Source organism: Sciurus vulgaris (genome assembly GCF_902686455.1).
Source record: "Sciurus vulgaris genome assembly, chromosome: X".
NCBI classification, from domain to species: domain Eukaryota; kingdom Metazoa; phylum Chordata; class Mammalia; order Rodentia; family Sciuridae; genus Sciurus; species Sciurus vulgaris.
In genome coordinates, this window is record NC_136471.1 from 138279954 (window position 1) to 138302131 (window position 22178).

The 22178-nt window shown below is 58.7% G+C and overlaps 1 long non-coding RNA gene across 1 annotated transcript; it reads right to left on the minus strand.

Annotated features, from left to right (window-relative positions):
• Positions 1 to 479: 479 nt before the first annotated feature.
• Positions 480 to 17900, minus strand: LOC306651985. The gene is made up of 5 exons (XR_013761282.1): positions 17767 to 17900; positions 16232 to 17637; positions 12935 to 13023; positions 11399 to 11519; positions 480 to 1101 (listed from the first exon to the last, which is right to left on the minus strand). It is a non-coding gene; the product is annotated as an uncharacterized lncRNA (long non-coding RNA).
• Positions 17901 to 22178: the final 4278 nt, after the last annotated feature.

The following is a 22178-nucleotide window of genomic DNA, read 5'->3' on the forward strand; positions in this document are numbered from 1 at the left end:
AGTTCACACGCCCCGCTGCCGGGGGCACGGAGTTCTCCACTTCGCAAAGAGCTCAGCAGTCTTGCAGCTGCTTGTGGTCTCCCTACAGGACTCACCGTCTGATGCCTCCACCTGAGAGAATGCTGCTGTGGTCTGAATGTCTGCCCTTCACATTTCACGTCCCAAAGTCCCGGAGCCCAGAAAGCCACCCTCGCATCTCAGCCGTCCAGCTTGGAACAGCCAAGGTGTCCCTGTTCATCTCAGCAGGGAGGGTCCCCAGGAAGGCACACAGGAGGATGCTCCACCTGGTCAAGGCATCTCCCTCGTCCACTGAGCCCAGCTGGCCCTTCGAGGAGTCAGGGTGGAACAGGCTGGAGCCACACCCCTCCTCTCAGGAGGCCTGGGACAAAGCAGGGTGGAGGGGAGGGGCTGGCTGTCAGGATGCGGGTGGAGGCCCCTCCCCAGGGGGCTGGTACGGGCTCAGGGGCCTCCCGCCTCCATCCACGTGGTGTGTCTGGGCACAAGTGCCCTTTCCAGGAGGTTCAGCCCCAGTCAAGGGTCAACTCCAGACTTCAGTCCATTTTCCCCAGAATGCAAATGACACAGCTGGACAAGTCAGGGGCCTAGAACTGTCTGAGCCCACTGCCTGTCCAGCACAGGAAGGAAAATGCCCTGGAGGGCCGCACCCAGTCCTTGCCTCTGACTGACCAGCTCCGCAGGCATCTCCCTGCGGGAACTCTGGCCACAGGCTGAGCCTGGGACGGGCCCAGGGCTCTGCGCTTCCTGGGAGGGCTGAGAGCGGCATCCCCTGCAGTACCCCAGGCATGGCACTCACGTCCTCTGCCCTGAGTCTGGGGGCACCTGTCTGGTGGGGGACAGGGCAGACCTGCCATGGCAGGCAGGCAGATGGCTGCTCCCCCGACTCCACACACCCTGCTGAGCTCGGGGAACCTGGGAGGCCAGGACCAGGGCCCCGCTCCTCCTCCAGGCTGAGGACTGGAGCGGGCCGGCCACAGGCGAGCAGTGTGGCGGCCTCCCAGAGGCTGGACTCGGAGGCTCCTTCTGGGTGTTGACACAGGCCTGCAACGGCTGTGGGCTGGCTCCACGGACCCCTGTCCAGACCTGAAACAGCACAGGGAGGAGGGAAGAGCTCAGGCAGCAGGTTCAGAACTCACTCTGGTTAAATTACTGGAAGATCAGTTCCTGGGCGCAGGGAGAGAGATCCAGGTGTGAGGCAGAGCTGGGTCAGGAGGGGAGGCCTGCTCTCCTCGGAGGACAGACTCCTCCCTCCTGCTGCCAGGATCCTCCTTGGCTTCTCCTGCTCTTCTCCAGGTTTCTGCCAACACCTGTGGCCTCCAAGGTGAAAGCCAGAAAGGGATGTGTGCTTGTGTGTGCCTGTGTAACTGTGTGCAGTGTGCCTGCACAGGTGTGTGGTGTGTCGTGGGCAGGTGTGTCTGTGCTGTGGAGGGCTGCAGGTGTGTGTGCGTGTGTAACTGTGTGCATTGTGCCTGCACAGGTGTGTGGTGTGTCGTGGGCAGGTGTGTCTGTGCTGTGGAGGGCTGCAGGTGTGTGTGCCTGTGTAACTGTGTGCAGTGTGCCTGCACAGGTGTGTGGTGTGTCGTGGGCAGGTGTGTCTGTGCTGTGGAGAGCTGCAGGTGTGTGTGCCTGTGTAACTGTGTGCAGTGTGCCTGCACAACTGTGTGGTGTGTCGTGGGCAGGTGTGTCTGTGCTGTGGAGGGCTGCAGGTGTGTGTGCCTGTGTAACTGTGTGCAATGTGCCTGCACAGGTGTGTGGTGTGTCGTGGGCAGGTGTGTCTGTGCTGTGGGGGAGCTGCAGGTGTGTGTGCCTGTGTAACTGTGTGCAGTGTGCCTGCACAGGTGTGTGGTGTGTCGTGGGCAGGTGTGTCTGTGCTGTGGGAGAGCTGCAGGTGTGTGTGCCTGTGTAACTGTGTGCAGTGTGCCTGCACAGGTGTGTGGTGTGTCGTGGGCAGGTGGGTCTGTGCTGTGGGAGAGCTGCAGGTGTGTGTGCCTGTGTAACTGTGTGCAGTGTGCCTGCACAGGTGTGTGGTGTGTCGTGGGCAGGTGTGTCTGTGCTGTGGAGAGCTGCAGGTGTGTGTGCCTGTGTAACTGTGTGCAGTGTGCCTGCACAGGTGTGTGGTGTGTCGTGGGCAGGTGTGTCTGTGCTGTGGAGGGCTGCAGGTGTGTGTGCCTGTGTAACTGTGTGCAGTGTGCCTGCACAGGTGTGTGGTGTGTCGTGGGCAGGTGTGTCTGTGCTGTGGAGGGCTGCAGGTGTGTGTGCCTGTTTAACTGTGTGCAGTGTGCCTGCACAGGTGTGTGGTGTGTCGTGGGCAGGTGTGTGTGCCTGTGTGTGCACGTATGCAGTGTGCCTGCACAGGTGTGTGGTGTGTCGTGGGCAGGTGTGTCTGCTGTGGAGGGCTGCAGGTGTGTGTGCCTGTGTAACTGTGTGCAGTGTGCCTGCACAGGTGTGTGGTGTGTCGTGGGCAGGTGTGTCTGTGCTGTGGAGGGCTGCAGGTGTGTGTGCCTGTGTAACTGTGTGCAGTGTGCCTGCACAGGTGTGTGGTGTGTCGTGGGCAGGTGTGTCTGTGCTGTAGAGGGCTGCAGGTGTGTGTGCCTGTGTAACTGTGTGCAGTGTGCCTGCACAGGTGTGTGGTGTGTCGTGGGCAGGTGTGTCTGTGCTGTGGAGGGCTGCAGGTGTGTGTGCCTGTGTAACTGTGTGCAGTGTGCCTGCACAGGTGTGTGGTGTGTCCTGGGCAGGTGTGTGTGCCTGTGTGTGCACGTATGCAGTGTGCCTGCACAGGTGTGTGGTGTGTCGTGGGCAGGTGTGTCTGTGCTGTGGAGGGCTGCAGGTGTGTGTGCCTGTGTAACTGTGTAGTGTGCCTTCACAGGTGTGTGGTGTGTCGTGGCCAGGTGTGTCTGTGCTGTGGAGGGCTGCAGGTGTGTGTGCCTGTGTAACTGTGCAGTGTGTCTGCACAGGTGTGTGATGTGTCGTGGGCAGGTGTGTCTGTGCTGTGGAGGGCTGCAGGTGTGTGTGCCTGTGTAACTGTGTGCACTGTGCCTGCACAGGTGTGTGGTGTGTCGTGGCCAGGTGTGTCTGTGCTGTGGAGGGCTGCAGGTGTGTGTGCGTGTGTAACTGTGTGCAGTGTGCCTGCACAGGTGTGTGGTGTGTCATGGGCAGGTGTGTCTGTGCTGTGGAGGGCTGCAGGTGTGTGTGCCTGTGTAACTGTGTGCAGTGTGCCTGCATAGGTGTGTGGTGTGTCGTAGGCAGGTGTGTCTGTGCTGTGGAGGGCTGCAGGTGTGTGTGCCTGTGTAACTGTGTGCAGTGTGCCTGCACAGGTGTGTGGTGTGTCGTGGCAGTGTGTCTGTGCTGTGGAGGGCTGCAGGTGTGTGTGCCTGTGTAACTGTGTGCAGTGTGCCTGCACAGGTGTGTGGTGTGTCGTGGGCAGGTGTGTCTGTGCTGTGGAGGGCTGCAGGTGTGTGTGCCTGTGTAACTGTGTGCAGTGTGCCTGCACAGGTGTGTGGTGTGTCGTGGGCAGGTGTGTCTGTGCTGTGGAGGGCTGCAGGTGTGTGTGCCTGTGTAACTGTGTGCAGTGTGCCTGCACAGGTGTGTGGTGTGTCGTGGGCAGGTGTGTCTGTGCTGTGGAGGGCTGCAGGTGTGTGTGCCTGTGTAACTGTGTGCAGTGTGCCTGCACAGGTGTGTGGTGTGTCGTGGCGCAGGTGTGTCTGTGCTGTGGAGGGCTGCAGGTGTGTGTGCGTGTGTAACTGTGTAGTGTGCCTTCACAGGTGTGTGGTGTGTCGTGGCCAGGTGTGTCTGTGCTGTGGAGGGCTGCAGGTGTGTGTGCGTGTGTAACTGTGCAGTGTGTCTGCACAGGTGTGTGGTGTGTCGTGGGCAGGTGTGTCTGTGCTGTGGAGGGCTGCAGGTGTGTGTGCCTGTGTAACTGTGTGCACTGTGCCTGCACAGGTGTGTGGTGTGTCGTGGCCAGGTGTGTCTGTGCTGTGGAGGGCTGCAGGTGTGTGTGCGTGTGTAACTGTGTGCAGTGTGCCTGCACAGGTGTGTGGTGTGTCATGGGCAGGTGTGTCTGTGCTGTGGAGGGCTGCAGGTGTGTGTGCCTGTGTAACTGTGTGCAGTGTGCCTGCATAGGTGTGTGGTGTGTCGTAGGCAGGTGTGTCTGTGCTGTGGAGGGCTGCAGGTGTGTGTGCCTGTGTAACTGTGTGCACTGTGCCTGCACAGGTGTGTGGTGTGTCTGTGCTGTGGAGGGCTGCAGGTGTGTGTGCCTGTGTAACTGTGTGCACTGTGCCTGCACAGGTGTGTGGTGTGTCGTGGCCAGGTGTGTCTGTGCTGTGGAGGGCTGCAGGTGTGTGTGCGTGTGTAACTGTGTGCAGTGTGCCTGCACAGGTGTGTGGTGTGTCATGGGCAGGTGTGTCTGTGCTGTGGAGGGCTGCAGGTGTGTGTGCCTGTGTAACTGTGTGCAGTGTGCCTGCACAGGTGTGTGGTGTGTCGTGGCAGGTGTGTCTGTGCTGTGGAGGGCTGCAGGTGTGTGTGCCTGTGTAACTGTGTGCAGTGTGCCTGCACAGGTGTGTGGTGTGTCGTGGGCAGGTGTGTCTGTGCTGTGGAGGGCTGCAGGTGTGTGTGCCTGTGTAACTGTGTGCACTGTGCCTGCACAGGTGTGTGGTGTGTCGTGGCCAGGTGTGTCTGTGCTGTGGAGGGCTGCAGGTGTGTGTGCGTGTGTAACTGTGTGCAGTGTGCCTGCACAGGTGTGTGGTGTGTCATGGGCAGGTGTGTCTGTGCTGTGGAGGGCTGCAGGTGTGTGTGCCTGTGTAACTGTGTGCAGTGTGCCTGCATAGGTGTGTGGTGTGTCGTAGGCAGGTGTGTCTGTGCTGTGGAGGGCTGCAGGTGTGTGTGCCTGTGTAACTGTGTGCACTGTGCCTGCACAGGTGTGTGGTGTGTCTGTGCTGTGGAGGGCTGCAGGTGTGTGTGCCTGTGTAACTGTGTGCACTGTGCCTGCACAGGTGTGTGGTGTGTCGTGGCAGGTGTGTCTGTGCTGTGGAGGGCTGCAGGTGTGTGTGCGTGTGTAACTGTGTGCATTGTGCCTGCACAGGTGTGTGGTGTGTCGTGGGCAGGTGTGTCTGTGCTGTGGGAGGGCTGCAGGTGTGTGTGCCTGTGTAACTGTGTGCAGTGTGCCTGCACAGGTGTGTGGTGTGTCGTGGGCAGGTGTGTCTGTGCTGTGGAGGGCTGCAGGTGTGTGTGCCTGTGTAACTGTGTGCAGTGTGCCTGCACAGGTGTGTGGTGTGTCGTGGGCAGGTGTGTCTGTGCTGTGGAGAGCTGCAGGTGTGTGTGCCTGTGTAACTGTGTGCAGTGTGCCTGCACAGGTGTGTGGTGTGTCGTGGGCAGGTGTGTCTGTGCTGTGGAGGGCTGCAGGTGTGTGTGCCTGTGTAACTGTGTGCAGTGTGCCTGCACAGGTGTGTGGTGTGTCGTGGGCAGGTGTGTCTGTGCTGTGGAGGGCTGCAGGTGTGTGTGCCTGTTTAACTGTGTGCAGTGTGCCTGCACAGGTGTGTGGTGTGTCGTGGGCAGGTGTGTGTGCCTGTGTGTGCACGTATGCAGTGTGCCTGCACAGGTGTGTGGTGTGTCGTGGGCAGGTGTGTCTGCTGTGGAGGGCTGCAGGTGTGTGTGCCTGTGTAACTGTGTGCAGTGTGCCTGCACAGGTGTGTGGTGTGTCGTGGGCAGGTGTGTCTGTGCTGTGGAGGGCTGCAGGTGTGTGTGCCTGTGTAACTGTGTGCAGTGTGCCTGCACAGGTGTGTGGTGTGTCGTGGGCAGGTGTGTCTGTGCTGTAGAGGGCTGCAGGTGTGTGTGCCTGTGTAACTGTGTGCAGTGTGCCTGCACAGGTGTGTGGTGTGTCGTGGGCAGGTGTGTCTGTGCTGTGGAGGGCTGCAGGTGTGTGTGCCTGTGTAACTGTGTGCAGTGTGCCTGCACAGGTGTGTGGTGTGTCGTGGGCAGGTGTGTGTGCCTGTGTGTGCACGTATGCAGTGTGCCTGCACAGGTGTGTGGTGTGTCGTGGGCAGGTGTGTCTGTGCTGTGGAGGGCTGCAGGTGTGTGTGCCTGTGTAACTGTGTGCAGTGTGCCTGCACAGGTGTGTGGTGTGTCGTGGGCAGGTGTGTCTGTGCTGTAGAGGGCTGCAGGTGTGTGTGCCTGTGTAACTGTGTGCAGTGTGCCTGCACAGGTGTGTGGTGTGTCGTGGGCAGGTGTGTCTGTGCTGTGGAGGGCTGCAGGTGTGTGTGCCTGTGTAACTGTGTGCAGTGTGCCTGCACAGGTGTGTGGTGTGTCGTGGGCAGGTGTGTGTGCCTGTGTGTGCACGTATGCAGTGTGCCTGCACAGGTGTGTGGTGTGTCGTGGGCAGGTGTGTCTGTGCTGTGGAGGGCTGCAGGTGTGTGTGCCTGTGTAACTGTGTAGTGTGCCTTCACAGGTGTGTGGTGTGTCGTGGCCAGGTGTGTCTGTGCTGTGGAGGGCTGCAGGTGTGTGTGCGTGTGTAACTGTGCAGTGTGTCTGCACAGGTGTGTGGTGTGTCGTGGGGCAGGTGTGTCTGTGCTGTGGAGGGCTGCAGGTGTGTGTGCCTGTGTAACTGTGTGCACTGTGCCTGCACAGGTGTGTGGTGTGTCGTGGCCAGGTGTGTCTGTGCTGTGGAGGGCTGCAGGTGTGTGTGCGTGTGTAACTGTGCAGTGTGCCTGCACAGGTGTGTGGTGTGTCATGGGCAGGTGTGTCTGTGCTGTGGAGGGCTGCAGGTGTGTGTGCCTGTGTAACTGTGTGCAGTGTGCCTGCATAGGTGTGTGGTGTGTCGTAGGCAGGTGTGTCTGTGCTGTGGAGGGCTGCAGGTGTGTGTGCCTGTGTAACTGTGTGCACTGTGCCTGCACAGGTGTGTGTGTCGTGGGCAGGTGTGTCTGTGCTGTGGAGGGCTGCAGGTGTGTGTGCCTGTGTAACTGTGTGCAGTGTGCCTGCACAGGTGTGTGGTGTGTCGTGGGCAGGTGTGTCTGTGCTGTGGAGGGCTGCAGGTGTGTGTGCGTGTGTAACTGTGTGCAGTGTGCCTGCACAGGTGTGTGGTGTGTCGTGGGCAGGTGTGTCTGTGCTGTGGGAGGCTGCAGGTGTGTGTGCCTGTGTAACTGTGTGCAGTGTGCCTGCACAGGTGTGTGGTGTGTCGTGGGCAGGTGTGTCTGTGCTGTGGGAGGGCTGCAGGTGTGTGTGCCTGTGTAACTGTGTGCAGTGTGCCTGCACAGGTGTGTGGTGTGTCGTGGGCAGGTGTGTCTGTGCTGTGGAGGGCTGCAGGTGTGTGTGCCTGTGTAACTGTGTGCAGTGTGCCTGCACAGGTGTGTGGTGTGTCGTGGGCAGGTGTGTCTGTGCTGTAGAGGGCTGCAGGTGTGTGTGCCTGTGTAACTGTGTGCAGTGTGCCTGCACAGGTGTGTGGTGTGTCGTGGGCAGGTGTGTCTGTGCTGTGGAGGGCTGCAGGTGTGTGTGCCTGTGTAACTGTGTGCAGTGTGCCTGCACAGGTGTGTGGTGTGTCCTGGGCAGGTGTGTGTGCCTGTGTGTGCACGTATGCAGTGTGCCTGCACAGGTGTGTGGTGTGTCGTGGGCAGGTGTGTCTGTGCTGTGGAGGGCTGCAGGTGTGTGTGCCTGTGTAACTGTGTGCAGTGTGCCTGCACAGGTGTGTGGTGTGTCGTGGGCAGGTGTGTCTGTGCTGTAGAGGGCTGCAGGTGTGTGTGCCTGTGTAACTGTGTGCAGTGTGCCTGCACAGGTGTGTGGTGTGTCGTGGGCAGGTGTGTCTGTGCTGTGGAGGGCTGCAGGTGTGTGTGCCTGTGTAACTGTGTGCAGTGTGCCTGCACAGGTGTGTGGTGTGTCCTGGGCAGGTGTGTGTGCCTGTGTGTGCACGTATGCAGTGTGCCTGCACAGGTGTGTGGTGTGTCGTGGGCAGGTGTGTCTGTGCTGTGGAGGGCTGCAGGTGTGTGTGCCTGTGTAACTGTGTAGTGTGCCTTCACAGGTGTGTGGTGTGTCGTGGCCAGGTGTGTCTGTGCTGTGGAGGGCTGCAGGTGTGTGTGCCTGTGTAACTGTGCAGTGTGTCTGCACAGGTGTGTGGTGTGTCGTGGGCAGGTGTGTCTGTGCTGTGGAGGGCTGCAGGTGTGTGTGCCTGTGTAACTGTGTGCACTGTGCCTGCACAGGTGTGTGGTGTGTCGTGGCCAGGTGTGTCTGTGCTGTGGAGGGCTGCAGGTGTGTGTGCGTGTGTAACTGTGTGCAGTGTGCCTGCACAGGTGTGTGGTGTGTCATGGGCAGGTGTGTCTGTGCTGTGGAGGGCTGCAGGTGTGTGTGCCTGTGTAACTGTGTGCAGTGTGCCTGCATAGGTGTGTGGTGTGTCGTAGGCAGGTGTGTCTGTGCTGTGGAGGGCTGCAGGTGTGTGTGCCTGTGTAACTGTGTGCACTGTGCCTGCACAGGTGTGTGGTGTGTCTGTGCTGTGGAGGGCTGCAGGTGTGTGTGCCTGTGTAACTGTGTGCACTGTGCCTGCACAGGTGTGTGGTGTGTCGTGGCAGGTGTGTCTGTGCTGTGGAGGGCTGCAGGTGTGTGTGCGTGTGTAACTGTGTGCAGTGTGCCTGCACAGGTGTGTGGTGTGTCATGGGCAGGTGTGTCTGTGCTGTGGAGGGCTGCAGGTGTGTGTGCCTGTGTAACTGTGTGCAGTGTGCCTGCACAGGTGTGTGGTGTGTCGTGGGCAGGTGTGTCTGTGCTGTGGAGGGCTGCAGGTGTGTGTGCCTGTGTAACTGTGTGCACTGTGCCTGCACAGGTGTGTGGTGTGTCGTGGCCAGGTGTGTCTGTGCTGTGGAGGGCTGCAGGTGTGTGTGCGTGTGTAACTGTGTGCAGTGTGCCTGCACAGGTGTGTGGTGTGTCGTGGGCAGGTGTGTCTGTGCTGTGGAGGGCTGCAGGTGTGTGTGCCTGTGTAACTGTGTGCAGTGTGCCTGCACAGGTGTGTGGTGTGTCGTAGGGCAGGTGTGTCTGTGCTGTGGAGGGCTGCAGGTGTGTGTGCCTGTGTAACTGTGTGCAGTGTGCCTGCACAGGTGTGTGTGTGTCGTGGGCAGGTGTGTCTGTGCTGTGGAGGGCTGCAGGTGTGTGTGCCTGTGTAACTGTGTGCAGTGTGCCTGCACAGGTGTGTGGTGTGTCGTGGGCAGGTGTGTCTGTGCTGTGGAGGGCTGCAGGTGTGTGTGCCTGTGTAACTGTGTGCAGTGTGCCTGCACAGGTGTGTGGTGTGTCGTGGGCAGGTGTGTCTGTGCTGTGGAGGGCTGCAGGTGTGTGTGCCTGTGTAACTGTGTGCAGTGTGCCTGCACAGGTGTGTGGTGTGTCGTGGGCAGGTGTGTCTGTGCTGTGGAGGGCTGCAGGTGTGTGTGCCTGTGTAACTGTGTGCACTGTGCCTGCACAGGTGTGTGGTGTGTCGTGGGCAGGTGTGTCTGTGCTGTGGAGGGCTGCAGGTGTGTGTGCGTGTGTAACTGTGTGCAGTGTGCCTGCACAGGTGTGTGGTGTGTCATGGGCAGGTGTGTCTGTGCTGTGGAGGGCTGCAGGTGTGTGTGCGTGTGTAACTGTGTGCAGTGTGCCTGCACAGGTGTGTGGTGTGTCGTGGGCAGGTGTGTCTGTGCTGTGGAGGGCTGCAGGTGTGTGTGCCGTGTGTAACTGTGTGCAGTGTGCCTGCACAGGTGTGTGGTGTGTCGTGGGCAGGTGTGTCTGTGCTGTGGAGGGCTGCAGGTGTGTGTGCCTGTGTAACTGTGTGCAGTGTGCCTGCACAGGTGTGTGGTGTGTCGTGGGCAGGTGTGTCTGTGCTGTGGAGGGCTGCAGGTGTGTGTGCCTGTGTAACTGTGTGCAGTGTGCCTGCACAGGTGTGTGGTGTGTCGTGGGCAGGTGTGTCTGTGCTGTGGAGGGCTGCAGGTGTGTGTGCCTGTGTAACTGTGTGCAGTGTGCCTGCACAGGTGTGTGGTGTGTCGTGGGCAGGTGTGTCTGTGCTGTGGAGGGCTGCAGGTGTGTGTGCCTGTGTAACTGTGTGCAGTGTGCCTGCACAGGTGTGTGGTGTGTCGTGGGCAGGTGTGTCTGTGCTGTGGAGGGCTGCAGGTGTGTGTGCCTGTGTAACTGTGTGCAGTGTGCCTGCACAGGTGTGTGGTGTGTCGTGGGCAGGTGTGTCTGTTGGAGGGCTGCAGGTGTGTGTGCCTGTGTAACTGTGTGCAGTGTGCCTGCACAGGTGTGTGGTGTGTCGTGGGCAGGTGTGTCTGTGCTGTGGAGGGCTGCAGGTGTGTGTGCCTGTGTAACTGTGTGCAGTGTGCCTGCACAGGTGTGTGGTGTGTCGTGGGCAGGTGTGTCTGTGCTGTGGAGGGCTGCAGGTGTGTGTGCCTGTGTAACTGTGTGCAGTGGTGCCTGCACAGGTGTGTGGTGTGTCGTGGGCAGGTGTGTCTGTGCTGTGGAGGGCTGCAGGTGTGTGTGCCTGTGTGTGTGTGTGCATGTATGCAGTGTGCCTGCACAGGTGTGTGGTGTGTCGTGGGCAGGTGTTTTTTTGTTGTGGAGGGTTGCAGGTGTGTGTACGTGTGTGTGCCTGCACACATGTGTGTACCTGCATTTGTGTGAGCATCTGTGGGTGTCTGCCCACTTGGTGTGTAGTCAGGGAAGAAATGCAGCCCCCTTCCTCCAGAGAAATCCTCCTTCTATGAAAAAACAAAACTGAAAATATATCACTTTCCTCTCTTAAAAAGATCATTAATAAATAATGTTATGTTTCTGTTAACATCCACACCTGTGGTCGAGGCCCCGCCCACTCAGGGAGGGCAGAGGGACATCCCTGCAGCCTGGACAGGGGCCTTCCCTGCTCTGCTATCACCCTGCGTCCTGTGTGACGGAGGGAGCTGTAATCGGGCTCCCTCCGGAGCAGAAACAGGACTAGAATATGCTGAGGTTTCCCTCGGAAAGCAGAGCTCACTCTGGTGCTAGGTCTGATGCTCCTCCCTGAGCTGAGAGCAAGATTCTCAGACAGAAATGTCCGCAGGCGCAGCAGTGACAGGCCTGCACTCAGAGCAGGGGACCTAGGGCTCAAAAGTGAATCCGCTCCTTCCCTGCCTCCTACCCTGACCTTCTCTAGGCCCCGCCTGCCTGTGGTCTTTCGACTCAGCCTCCAAAGGCCATGGCCACTCTCCCTGGCTGCTCATCTGCTCTAGCCACACTGCTGCATGACTCCTCCTCAGCCCAGATTCAGAGCGGGCTCCCGATGTCGACGTGATTAGCAAAGTGCGCTGGCAGAAACAGACACCTTCACGACAGGGAGAGCCACTGTGTTCGCGTCCCAAGAACGCCCCAGTAGAGCACAGGAATGTGTGTCCTGCCAAGAAACTTGCTGTCTCACCGTTCTGCAGGTCAGGACTCCAAACTCAGGTACCAGCAGGGTCATTCTCCTGTGAAGGCTGTTGGGAGGAACTTCCTTGTCTCTTCAGCTCTGCTGTTTGCTGACCATCTTCTGTCCTGCACTATTGGAGAAAAAGTGATCCATTAAAGCAAGGGAAGAGAGTTTAATCAGGGCACTGTATGCTGGGGAGGGGTGTTCTTTAAACGGACTGATAATTCGGCTTACTGGAGACAGGCCAGGGTGACCAGAAGTCACCAGGGATGGCAGAGGATGAGGACCTGGTCAGACACTGGGGAGCAGTGTCCTTGATAAACTAACTGAGCAGGGTGCCTGCTGGAGACAGGCCAGAGTGACCAGATGTCACCAGGGATGGCAGAGGATGAGGACCTGGTCACACACTGGGGAGGGGGTCCTGGATAAACTAACTGAGCAGGGTGCCTGCTGGAGACAGGCCAGAGTGACCAGATGTCACCAGGGATGGCAGAGGATGAGGACCTGGTCAGACACTGGGGAGCAGTGTCCTTGATAAACTAACTGAGCAGGGTGCCTGCTGGAGACAGGCCAGAGTGACCAGATGTCACCAGGGATGGCAGAGGATGAGGACCTGGTCACACACTGGGGAGGGGGTCCTGGATAAACTAACTGAGCAGGGTGCCTGCTGGAGACAGGCCAGAGTGACCAGAAATCACCAGAGATGGCAGAGGATGAGGACCTGGTCAGACACTGGGGAGGGGGTCCTGGATAAACTAACTGAGCAGGGTGCCTGCTGGAGACAGGCCAGAGTGACCAGAAGTCACCAGGGATGGCAGAGGATGAGGACTTGGTCAGACACTGGGGAGGGGGTCCTGTGTAAACTAACTGAGCAGGGTGCCTGCTGGAGACAGGCCAGAGTGACCAGAAGTCACCAGGGATGGCAGAGGATGAGGACCTGGTCAGACACTGGGGAGGGGGTCCTTGATAAACTAACTGAGCAGGGTGCCTGCTGGAGACAGGCCAGAGTGACCAGAAGTTACCAGAAATGGCAGAAGATGAGGCCCTGGTCAGACACTGGGGAGCAGTGTCCTTGATAAACTAACTGAGCAGGGTATGGCAGAGGATGAGGGGTCAGACACTGGGAGGGGGTCCTGGATAAACTAACTGAGCAGGGTGCCTGCTGGAGACAGGCCAGAGTGACCAGAAGTTACCAGAGATGGCAGAGGATGAGGACCTGGTCAGACACTGGGGAGCAGTGTCCTTGATAAACTGACTGAGCAGGGTGCCTGCTGGAGACAGGCCAGAGTGACCAGAAGTCACCAGGGATGGCAGAGGATGAGGACCTGGTCAGACACTGGGGAGGGGGTCCTGGATAAACTAACTGTGCCTTCCTAGCAATGGGCTGTACGAGGAGGTGCAGCAACAAGCCCAGGAGAGGTTCAGGATCTGACGGCAGGTGGTCAAGCAGAGGACCCCTGACAGTCCCTCTTGTTCAAGAAGAGACGTTCTCCTCTCCTCTGAACAACATGAATCCACGTTCTGATCTGCTCGCCTTCTACTTACCAGGGACCTGATGATTCATCTCTGGACTTGGTAGTGGAGGGTTCTTGCTGGATGGGGCCAAGAGTCAGGCATTTCATGAGGAGGAATTTCTATGAAAATAAAGAAAACACAAGGAAAAAAAGAAAAGCCACAAGTAACTTTCATTCCTGGGTTGTCTTTGGTGGTGCCATGGTTCGGACTTTTGCCATCCGGAATCTATGTTGGAATTTTAACCCCTGAAGTTACGTGTTACAGTGAGGGACCCTGGGAACTGACTGGGCTGCACTCTGTCCTCATGAATGCATCTGTCTGTCACACGCCAATAGATAATGGGATGTCAAGGGAGCAGCTCTGCTACAAAGGCCCACTCTGCCACAGCGGGTCTCACCACGTGAGCCTGCCCTGCCTCAGGATGCTGCAGAGTCCCCTCCAGGAGGGCACCACAGAGTCCCCTCCAGGAAGGCACCACAGAGTCCCCTCCAGGAAGGCACCACAGAGTCCCCTCCAGGGAGAATGTCTTCAACAGATGCAGCCCACTGACCTGGGACCCCTGCACACCAGAAAACTAGAAATAGCTTTTTAATGAGTGACTCAGTCTCAGCTGTGCAGATACAGCAACAGAAAACACAAGACGGACGGGAAGATCCAGAGGCCCAGCAGAGCGGTAAAGGACAAAAGGAAGCTGACGTGCTGTCCACAGGCAGCATGGAAATCACTGGAATAAAGCGACCCAGATATCGGAATGTGAGACATTCAAGTGCGCACTCAGGGCGCTCTGAAGCATGCTGAGAGAAATGAGAAACAGATCAATGCAGCCATGCTCCTTGCTCAGCATGCTGAGAGAAACGAGAAACACAGATCAATGCAGCCATGCTCCTTGCTCAGCATGCTGAGAGAAACGAGAAACAGATCAATGCAGCCATGCTCCTTGCTCAGCATGCTGAGAGAAACGAGAAACAGATCAATGCAGCCATGCTCCTTGCTCAGCATGCTGAGAGAAATGAGAAACAGATCAATGCAGCCATGCTCCTTGCTCAGCATGCTGAGAGAAACGAGAAACACAGATCAATGCAGCCATGCTCCTTGCTCAGCATGCTGAGAGAAACGAGAAACAGATCAATGCAGCCATGCTCCTTGCTCAGCATGCTGAGAGAAACGAGAAACAAGCAGATCAATGCAGCCATGCTCCTTGCTCAGGAACAGTACAGTCATCACTGTTAGGAAGACAGTTCTTTCTGACTTGGTCTTTAGATTCAGCAGAATCCCAATCACAACCCCACAAAAGATGCCCACAAACTCTGAACCCAGAAGAGACGGCATGGGAGTGAATGAAAAGAGCCCAAGGACCTACATCTGGCTCCAAGCACTCGTGACGTTTCAGTGGCCACAGAGTGACACAGGGACAGGCTCTGGAAACAGACAAATGGAACAGAATGAACGGCCCAAAAAGGACCCGTGTGAAGCCAGTCAACTGATTCTGCAAAGGGACAAAGGCGATTCCATGGACAGAGAGTCTGCACCACAGAGGGCTGCAGAGAGACTGGGAACGTGGGCCATGTGGAACCCACATGGAAAATGATGAACGGAATCCTAAAGCTCGCTCGAAAAGCCACTCAAAATAGTCCATGAACTTAAACTTTTAAATGCAAAACTGTGAAAGTCATAGGAGAGAATCTGCAGAGCTTTGTGCCTTACACACAGGAGGAATCGGACACAGGAGCGCACACAGGAACAGCACCCTGTGGAGACTGCAGGTCCGCTGCCAAAACCGGCAAACGAGAGAGGCTGGACTGAGACCCTCCCCTGGGGCCTCCATGGGGAGCACAGCCCTGCCAACACTGCGATCCCAGAACCCTGGACTTCGGGGCTCGAGGCCACGAGTCTGTGTGTCCAAGCTCTCCAGTTGGTGGCACTTTGCTAGGGCAGTCCTAGGAGAATGACACAGGCACATCTGCTCCATCCACCACCCTCTTCAGACACCTGCCTCCCCAAGCCCACCCACATAGGCTGGAGGCAGACCAAGGCACCTTGCAGACCACGACCACTGCCAGGTGGTCACTTCCCACACTGATAGTCTGGAAACTCTGGCCTCGGCTCCCAACCTCCTGGAGCCAGTAGAGCCTTGTCCAGAAACTCCATCTAGACAAGGCATCCCACCTGGGTCCAGTGGCCCAAGCTGGCCCTTTAAAGGAGTGAGGGTAGAGCAGCCTGGGGGCCCAACCCCTCTTCTCAGGAAGCCTGAACAAAGCCAGAAAGGGGAGACAGGAAGGGAGGGGCTGGCTGTCAGATGCGGAGGGTGGATCTCTCCTCACAGGGGTTGAGTGCAGGGCTGAGGAGGGACCTCTTGCCTCCATCCAGGACCTGATAATTGCATAGGCACCCCTTCTCAGGAGGTCCAGTCCCAGTCAAGGGTCAGCTCCAGGGACTTTAGTCCATTTCCCCAAAATGGGCATGACGCAGCTGGCTGAGCCAGCATGCTGACTTTCAGCACTAGCACAAGCCTGTTCAGCACAGGAGGGAGCAGAATGCCCTCCCGCAGCCCATGCCTCCTTACAGGCATCTCCTTGATAGGACTCCAGGCCCTGCTGGCTGCAGAAAAGGCCACAGGAACAAGGCATGTTTCCTGGGAGGGCTGAGGGCTGGCTCTCCCCACAACAGCCCAAGGCTCAGCAGTCACTGCCTCTGCCCCCTTGAGTCTGGGGGCCTTCCTGGTGGAGGATGCATGAGCCCAGTCCTCCTGAGGCAGGTAGGTGGATGGTTGTTCCCCCAAGTCCACACACCCTGCTGGAAGCAAATCCCTGGGCTCGGGGACTCAGCATAGTCTGTGCCTATGTGCAACACCCCCAAATCCACCACCTCCATTAAAACAATTGAGGAAAGCTCAAGGCTGCCAGGAACAGGCACTACGTCCTAACCAACACCCGACGACAGGCCCCTGCCTTCTCTTTCTCCAGTCATTTAATAGAAGGGGCTTACCAATGACAACATGCATCTCTTGCGGCTCAGAAGGGCCTCTCTCAGAGCCCGAGAGCCATTCCCTTGAAATATAATCATCAAGCAGGATAAGGTCTCTCTCCCAGTCTCTGTGGGAAGACAGAATTCTTACCTGGACGACTGCTACAAACACAGCTGGCCTAATGACATTTACAATGGCCAACTCTATTTTTTACCTCACTGACTCCCAAGCTCACACTCTCCCTCCTCTCCCTTCTTTCCCCTTTAAAGAACCCGAATTACCTCCGCCCAGATCAGAATGGAGCTCGGGTCTTTCCTCTACCTTCAGGAGTTACCTAGTAAACTCTGTTCCCACTGCTTTACCTGAGGTCCGGTTGCACTTTTGTCACCCCAGCAAGCGGACGTTCAGGAGAGGAGGAAAAGGAATCAAGGAGCCCACCTCCCTAAGCTCCATTCTCTGCACCCAGGCATTCCAAGCACAGCTGCAGCCCGTGAAGCAGGCAGGCAGAGGAATGGGCGCGCCTGTCCCAGTCCGTCCTAGGTGGCCACATGCGGCTGGCCACACACTCCGCATGGCACACCTGACCCCTCACCTGTGCACCCAAGACCTGGGAGGCAGGCCGGAAACGGAGGCTTCTGGGGAAGCGGGCCCCCAGGCCTTCTGGGTATTGCAGTCCAGCATCCTGCCCACGCAGCCCTCACCATAATGGCCCCCGGAAGCCGCGGGCCCCAGGCATTCTGGGCAGGCTACTCCAGCATTCTGTCCACACAGCCCTCACCATAATGGCCCCCGGAAGCCGCGGGCCCCAGGCCTTCTGGGTATTGCAGTCCAGCATCCTGCCCACGCAGCCCTCACCATAATGGCCCCCGGAAGCCGCGGGCCCCAGGCATTCTGGGTATTGTAGTCCAGCGTTCTGCCCAGGCACTCCTCACCAGGACCGCCACAGGAAGCCGAAGACCCCCTCAAGGATTCTGAATAGTGTACTTTGGCGCTCTGTGCGCACATCCTTCACTGCAGATGCTTCTGGAAGGTGCAGGCCTGGAGGATTCTGGGTATTGTAGTCCAGTGTTCTGCATGTTCCGCCTTCACTGCAGAGGATCTGCACACCTCGCAGCTCTGCCCCTAACCATCTACCCGTCCCTCCTGGCGGACACTGAGGGGAACTGCACGCACTAATGGGACACCAGGTAGGACCCAGGAGGAGCTCCCCCCAAGTTCGGTCACACAGGTGGGACCTCAGGTGCTGGACAGGGAGCAGAGGGGAGGGGCCATGTTGCCTCGAGAAGCCTGTTGTAGCCTGGTGGGATGATGTGCCATCCTCCTAGCCCAAGGGCATCATGCATTCCGGGATGTGCGCTGCCGGGCAGGACACAAGCTGCCGGACAAGACCGTTGATGTCGCAGTGACACCTGTGTTCCCTGGAGGTAAGGGGGCCAGGACTGGACCCTCAGGGCTCCTGCTCCCTCATCTGCCTGGGGCTAAGCTCTGAGGGGACCAACAAACCAGGGAAACCTGGTTCTGGGAGAGCAAGGCCACTGGTCAGAACTCAGGGGCTGGGGGAGGGGAAAGTAGGGGTCCCCAGTGGAGACAACAGAGGGACACAGGTCAGCACTGGCTACTTATTTGGCAGCTCATTGCTCTGGCTCAACAATCCCTGTCACCCTGCACCCAGCCTCCCTCCTGGGCAATGGGCGGTTAATCCCCATCACAGCTGGTGTGGACACAGGGCTGGTTCCTGTGTGCACTGTGACTGCTCCTCTCATGTCACCTGGGAGAGTGGGTGGTGATCAGATATTGGGGTAAGCAGACATCACCTGGGGAGAAGGGAGAATGGGATCCAGTATCAGGTGATCAGTTATCAAGGGTGGGCTCTTGCTACTTTGGGGTTCACAGGGACCTGCACGGATGGCTCCAGTGCTTCCTGCGCCTGAGTGAGGCAGGCAAACAGCCAGCCAGCCAAAGAAATGACAGCCATGTGATCAGAGGAGACTCTTCCAGAAGGTGCGATTTCAGACGAAGCCCAGAATAAAACGAGGGTCTGAAATGCGCGCCAGGTGGACAGAGGATGGACACCAAGAGCGGAGTTGCGGCAGGTCAAGGAAGGACAGGAAGGGCCGAGGTAACTAAAGGATACAACTCTAAAGAGAGCTGAGTGGCCCCGGGAGGACCGAGTGTCTACTGAGAAAGCCGAGGGACAACGGAAAGAGCCGAGGGCGGCTGAAGTGTCGAGAGTTGACGAAGAAGGCCGAGTGGCGGACGAGAAGAGCCCAGGGCTGCTGAACCTTGGCCCGCGGAGAGCCCGGGAGGACCGAGTGTCTACGGAGAAAGCCGAGGGACAACGGAAAGAGCCGAGGGCGGCTGAAGTGTCGAGAGTTGACGAAGAGAACCGAGCGGCCTCGGAAGGGCCGAAGAACGACGGGCAGAGCCCAGGGCGGCTGAACTGTAGCGGGCAGAGAGTCGAGTGGTTTCAGGGAGGGCCACGGGACAGAGGAAAGTGCCCAGGGTCGAGGAAGAGTCGAGAGGGGCCTAAAGAGCCAGCCAGTGTTGGCGGGGAGGAGTAGTTGAGGGTCAAAGAAAGAGTGGAGGGGCGGAGCGGAGCATACACGGCCTCAGGGGCCTCAGGGGACCGGAGGCGGTGGACAGGGTCTGGGGCGGTCGGCAGGCGGGCAGGGAGGCCGTGGAGGGGGTCGGGCGGCGGGGAGGGATAGGGAGGGGCTGGGAAGGCCGGGGTAGAGGTGGGGGCGGCCGGCAGGCATGGAGAAGGGCGGGTTGAGAAGGACGCTGAGGTCGGGGACGGACGGGACTGGAAGCCGGCTAGGGGGCGGCGGGGGCGACCCAACCTGCGGGGGGCGGCGGGAAGGAGAGGGGGGCAGCCGGCAGGAGGTGACCGGTGAGCCTGGATCGGGCTGGGAGGGTCGGGGCAGAATGGGGGACGGCCCGCAGGCATGCAAGAGGAGGGGCCGGGCAGGACGCAGAGGGTGGGGGCTGGGCAGGGCCGGAGGCCGGGGAGGGGGCGTTGGGGGCGAGGCGGAGGACGGAGGAGGGGGCGGCGGGCGGTGACCCGGCGAGGGGGAGAGGGGGGCAGCCGGCAGGGAGGTGACCGATGAGCCTGGGTCGGGCTGGGAGGGTCGGGGCAGAATCGGGGGCAGCTGGCAGGCTTGGAGGAGGAGGGGCCGGGAAGGACGCCGGGGGTCAGGGACCAGGTCGGGATGGAAGCGGAGCAGGGGGCGGCAGGGAGGTGAACGATGAGCCTGGGTCGGGACGGGCTGCAGGCAAGGAGGAGGAGCAGGGGCCGGGGAGAACGCAGAGCGTCGGGGATCCGCGGGGCCTGAACCAGAGTAGGGAAGGGCAGGGGGCGCGGGAGAGGGACTGGAAACGGAGTTGGGGACGGTAGGGAGAGCCCAGGGCGGGGCGGGCGTCGGAGGAGGGCCTGGGGCGGGGCCGGGTCCTTAACCCGCCCACAGCGACTCAGGTCCTCGGTTGGGCGGAGCCTCGCCCTCAGTTGGCGGAACCCCTGGGTCGCCCGGGGCGACAGTAAACCTACCCCAGGGGCTCCGCCTGGGCCCGGGCGAGGGACACCTGAAGGACAGCTTGGGCCTGAAGAGGGGCGGATAGAGCCTGCAGACGTCACCAGAGACCCTCCCAAACCCAGCGGTGCAGCAGCCGCCGATCCCCTGCCTGCTGCCGGGAGCCGAGACTGGAGGTGCACCTGGAGGAGGCTGGCGGGGCACCTACAGGACTGACTGCCTTGCTGCCTTTCCTGGGTAGCTATGCGGATCATCAGAGGAATGCCTTTGGTTCTGGGACTTTTCCGTACTTTTTCCTTAGCTGCCCACTAGTCCTTCAAGTCTTTCAACAGAGTGCTCTGCAGGAAAGAGACCTCTACTGCAGATTCGTTATGCATAAGGAGACCCCTCACGGTCCTTAAGAGTGCCCGTTGGGGTCAGTCCCGTTCCGGTGTAGCTTGAAAACAGCCACGAGGAGGTACTCTTTTCACTCTATGGCTTGCTCTCTGGTGCAGGAGGAGGGCATACTTGAGAGCCTCTGCTCCCTTAGGGAGCGTCCCTGCAGAAGAACCTAGCCCAGCACCCCTCACAGAGATCTGACGGAGCTCAGGGACACAGAGCCTGGAGAGTTCTGGCAGGGCCAGAGTGCTGAATGTACCTAGGACACAGAGTCCTCCTCCAGTCTGCACTCAGGGGACTCGGGACACGGTGTCCTCCTCCAGTCTGCACTCAGGGGACTCGGGACATGGTGTCCTCCTCCAGTCTACACTCAGGGGACTTGGAACACGGGTTTGTCCTCCAGTCTGCACTCGGGACTCAGGACATGGGCTTCTCCTGTCTATACTCAGGGGACTCGGCACACGGTGTCCTCTTCCAGTCTACACTCAGGGGACTCGGGACATGGGTTTCTCCTGTCTACACTCAGGGGACTAAGGACACGGTGTCCTCCAGTCTACACTCAGGGGACTCAGAACACAGGTTTCTCCTCCAGTCTACACTCAGGGGACTTGGAACACGGTGTCCTCCTCCAGTCTACACTCAGGGGACTTGGGACACGGTGTCCTCCCCCAGTCTACACTCAGGGGACTTGGAACACAGTGTCCTCTTCCAGTCTACACTCAGGGGACTCGGGACATGGGTTTCTCCTGTCTACACTCAGGGGACTCAGGACACGGTGTCCTCCAGTCTACACTCAGGGGACTCAGAACACAGGTTTCTCCTCCTGTCTACACTCAGGTGACTCAGAACACAGGTTTCTCCTCCTGTCTACACTCAGGGGACTTGGAACACGGATTTGTCCTCCAGTCTACACTCAGGGGACTCAGAACACAGGTTTCTCCTCCTGTCTACACTCAGGGGACTCAGAACACAGGTTTCTCCTCCTGTCTACTCTCAGGGGACTCGGGACATTGCTTGTCTTGGTTTCCTTCTGTCTACACGCAGAGGACTTGAGACACCATTTCCTCCTGTCTACACTGCTGGCCGAGGATTTGATTTCCTTCTGTCCACATTTGTGGCACTCAGGACTTGGCGTCCTCTACACTCCCAGGATTTGGACTTATTGGACTAGGTTTCCTTATGTCTGTGCTCAACTGTCTCAGGACACAGTTCCCTCCTGTCTACACTCTACTGGCCGAGCACGTGGTTTCTCCTGTCTACTCTCATTGGACTAGGCTTTCTTGTGTTTGCTTGCACTCAGCTTTCCTCCTGTCTGCACTCTCCTGGCTGAGAATTTGGTTTTCTTCTGTCTGCATGCAGCTGACTCCGGACTCACTTTACTCCCACCTACACTGGAAGCAGCGGGGCTCCGGTGCAGGAAAGGAGGTGCGGATTCAGGCCGGATGCAGCCTTTTGTAAGGAGGCGAAAGTGAGTCCTCATTACTGCTGGCCCAGCCTCATCCTAGACCAAGTTTCCATCCAGACTCAAGCCTGACCCATACTGACCTCTTCCCTCCTGGCTTCTCTGGAGCCCTACCTGTGTCTGCCTGCTGCCCTCCACCTCCCTGAGTCCAGGTAGCTCAGGTGCCACGGGGCAGAATGTGGACAATGTCACCATGTCCGGCGCTGGGTTCTAGGCAGCCACATCTGCCCCATCAGCTCTCCCAGAGGGGTGCTGTCCACCCCAGTGGGACATCCTGTGGGTATGACTGGGAGAAACAGTGCCAGAAGAACACATCTGTCCACTGTGAGTGAGTCCTGGGCACAGCACCAGGGAAGTCTGCCCCTGGGACAGAGTCCTGGACCTCGGACTGTGTACACAGTGTCCACTGTGACTGAAAGTCCTGGACCCACAGGGCTGGGTGCACACTGTCCACTGTGTCAGAGTCCTGGACACCTCCACTGTGACAGTCCTAGACACAGCACCAGGTACAAACTGTTGACTGTGTCTGAGTCTTGGACACAGCTGGGTGGGTACACACTGTCCACTTTGAGTGAGTCCTGGACACAGCACCAGGGAAGTCTGTCCCCTGGGACAGAGTCCTGGACGTCAGACTGTGTACACAGTGTCCACTGTGACTGAAAGTCCTGGACCCACAGGGCTGGGTGCACACTGGCCACTGTGTCTGGGGGTCTTGGACACAGCTGGGTGGGAACACAGTGTCCACTGTGAGTGAGAGTTGTGGGCTGTCAGCTGCGACTGACAGTCCTGGACCAGAATTGGGTACATGTCCACTGTGAGAGTCCTGGACATGGGCCAGATAGACACTATCCACTGTGATTGTGGGTCTTGGACAGTTGACGGGGTTCACAGTGCCCAGTGTGATTGAGAGTCCTGGACACAGGACCAGGTACACACTATCCG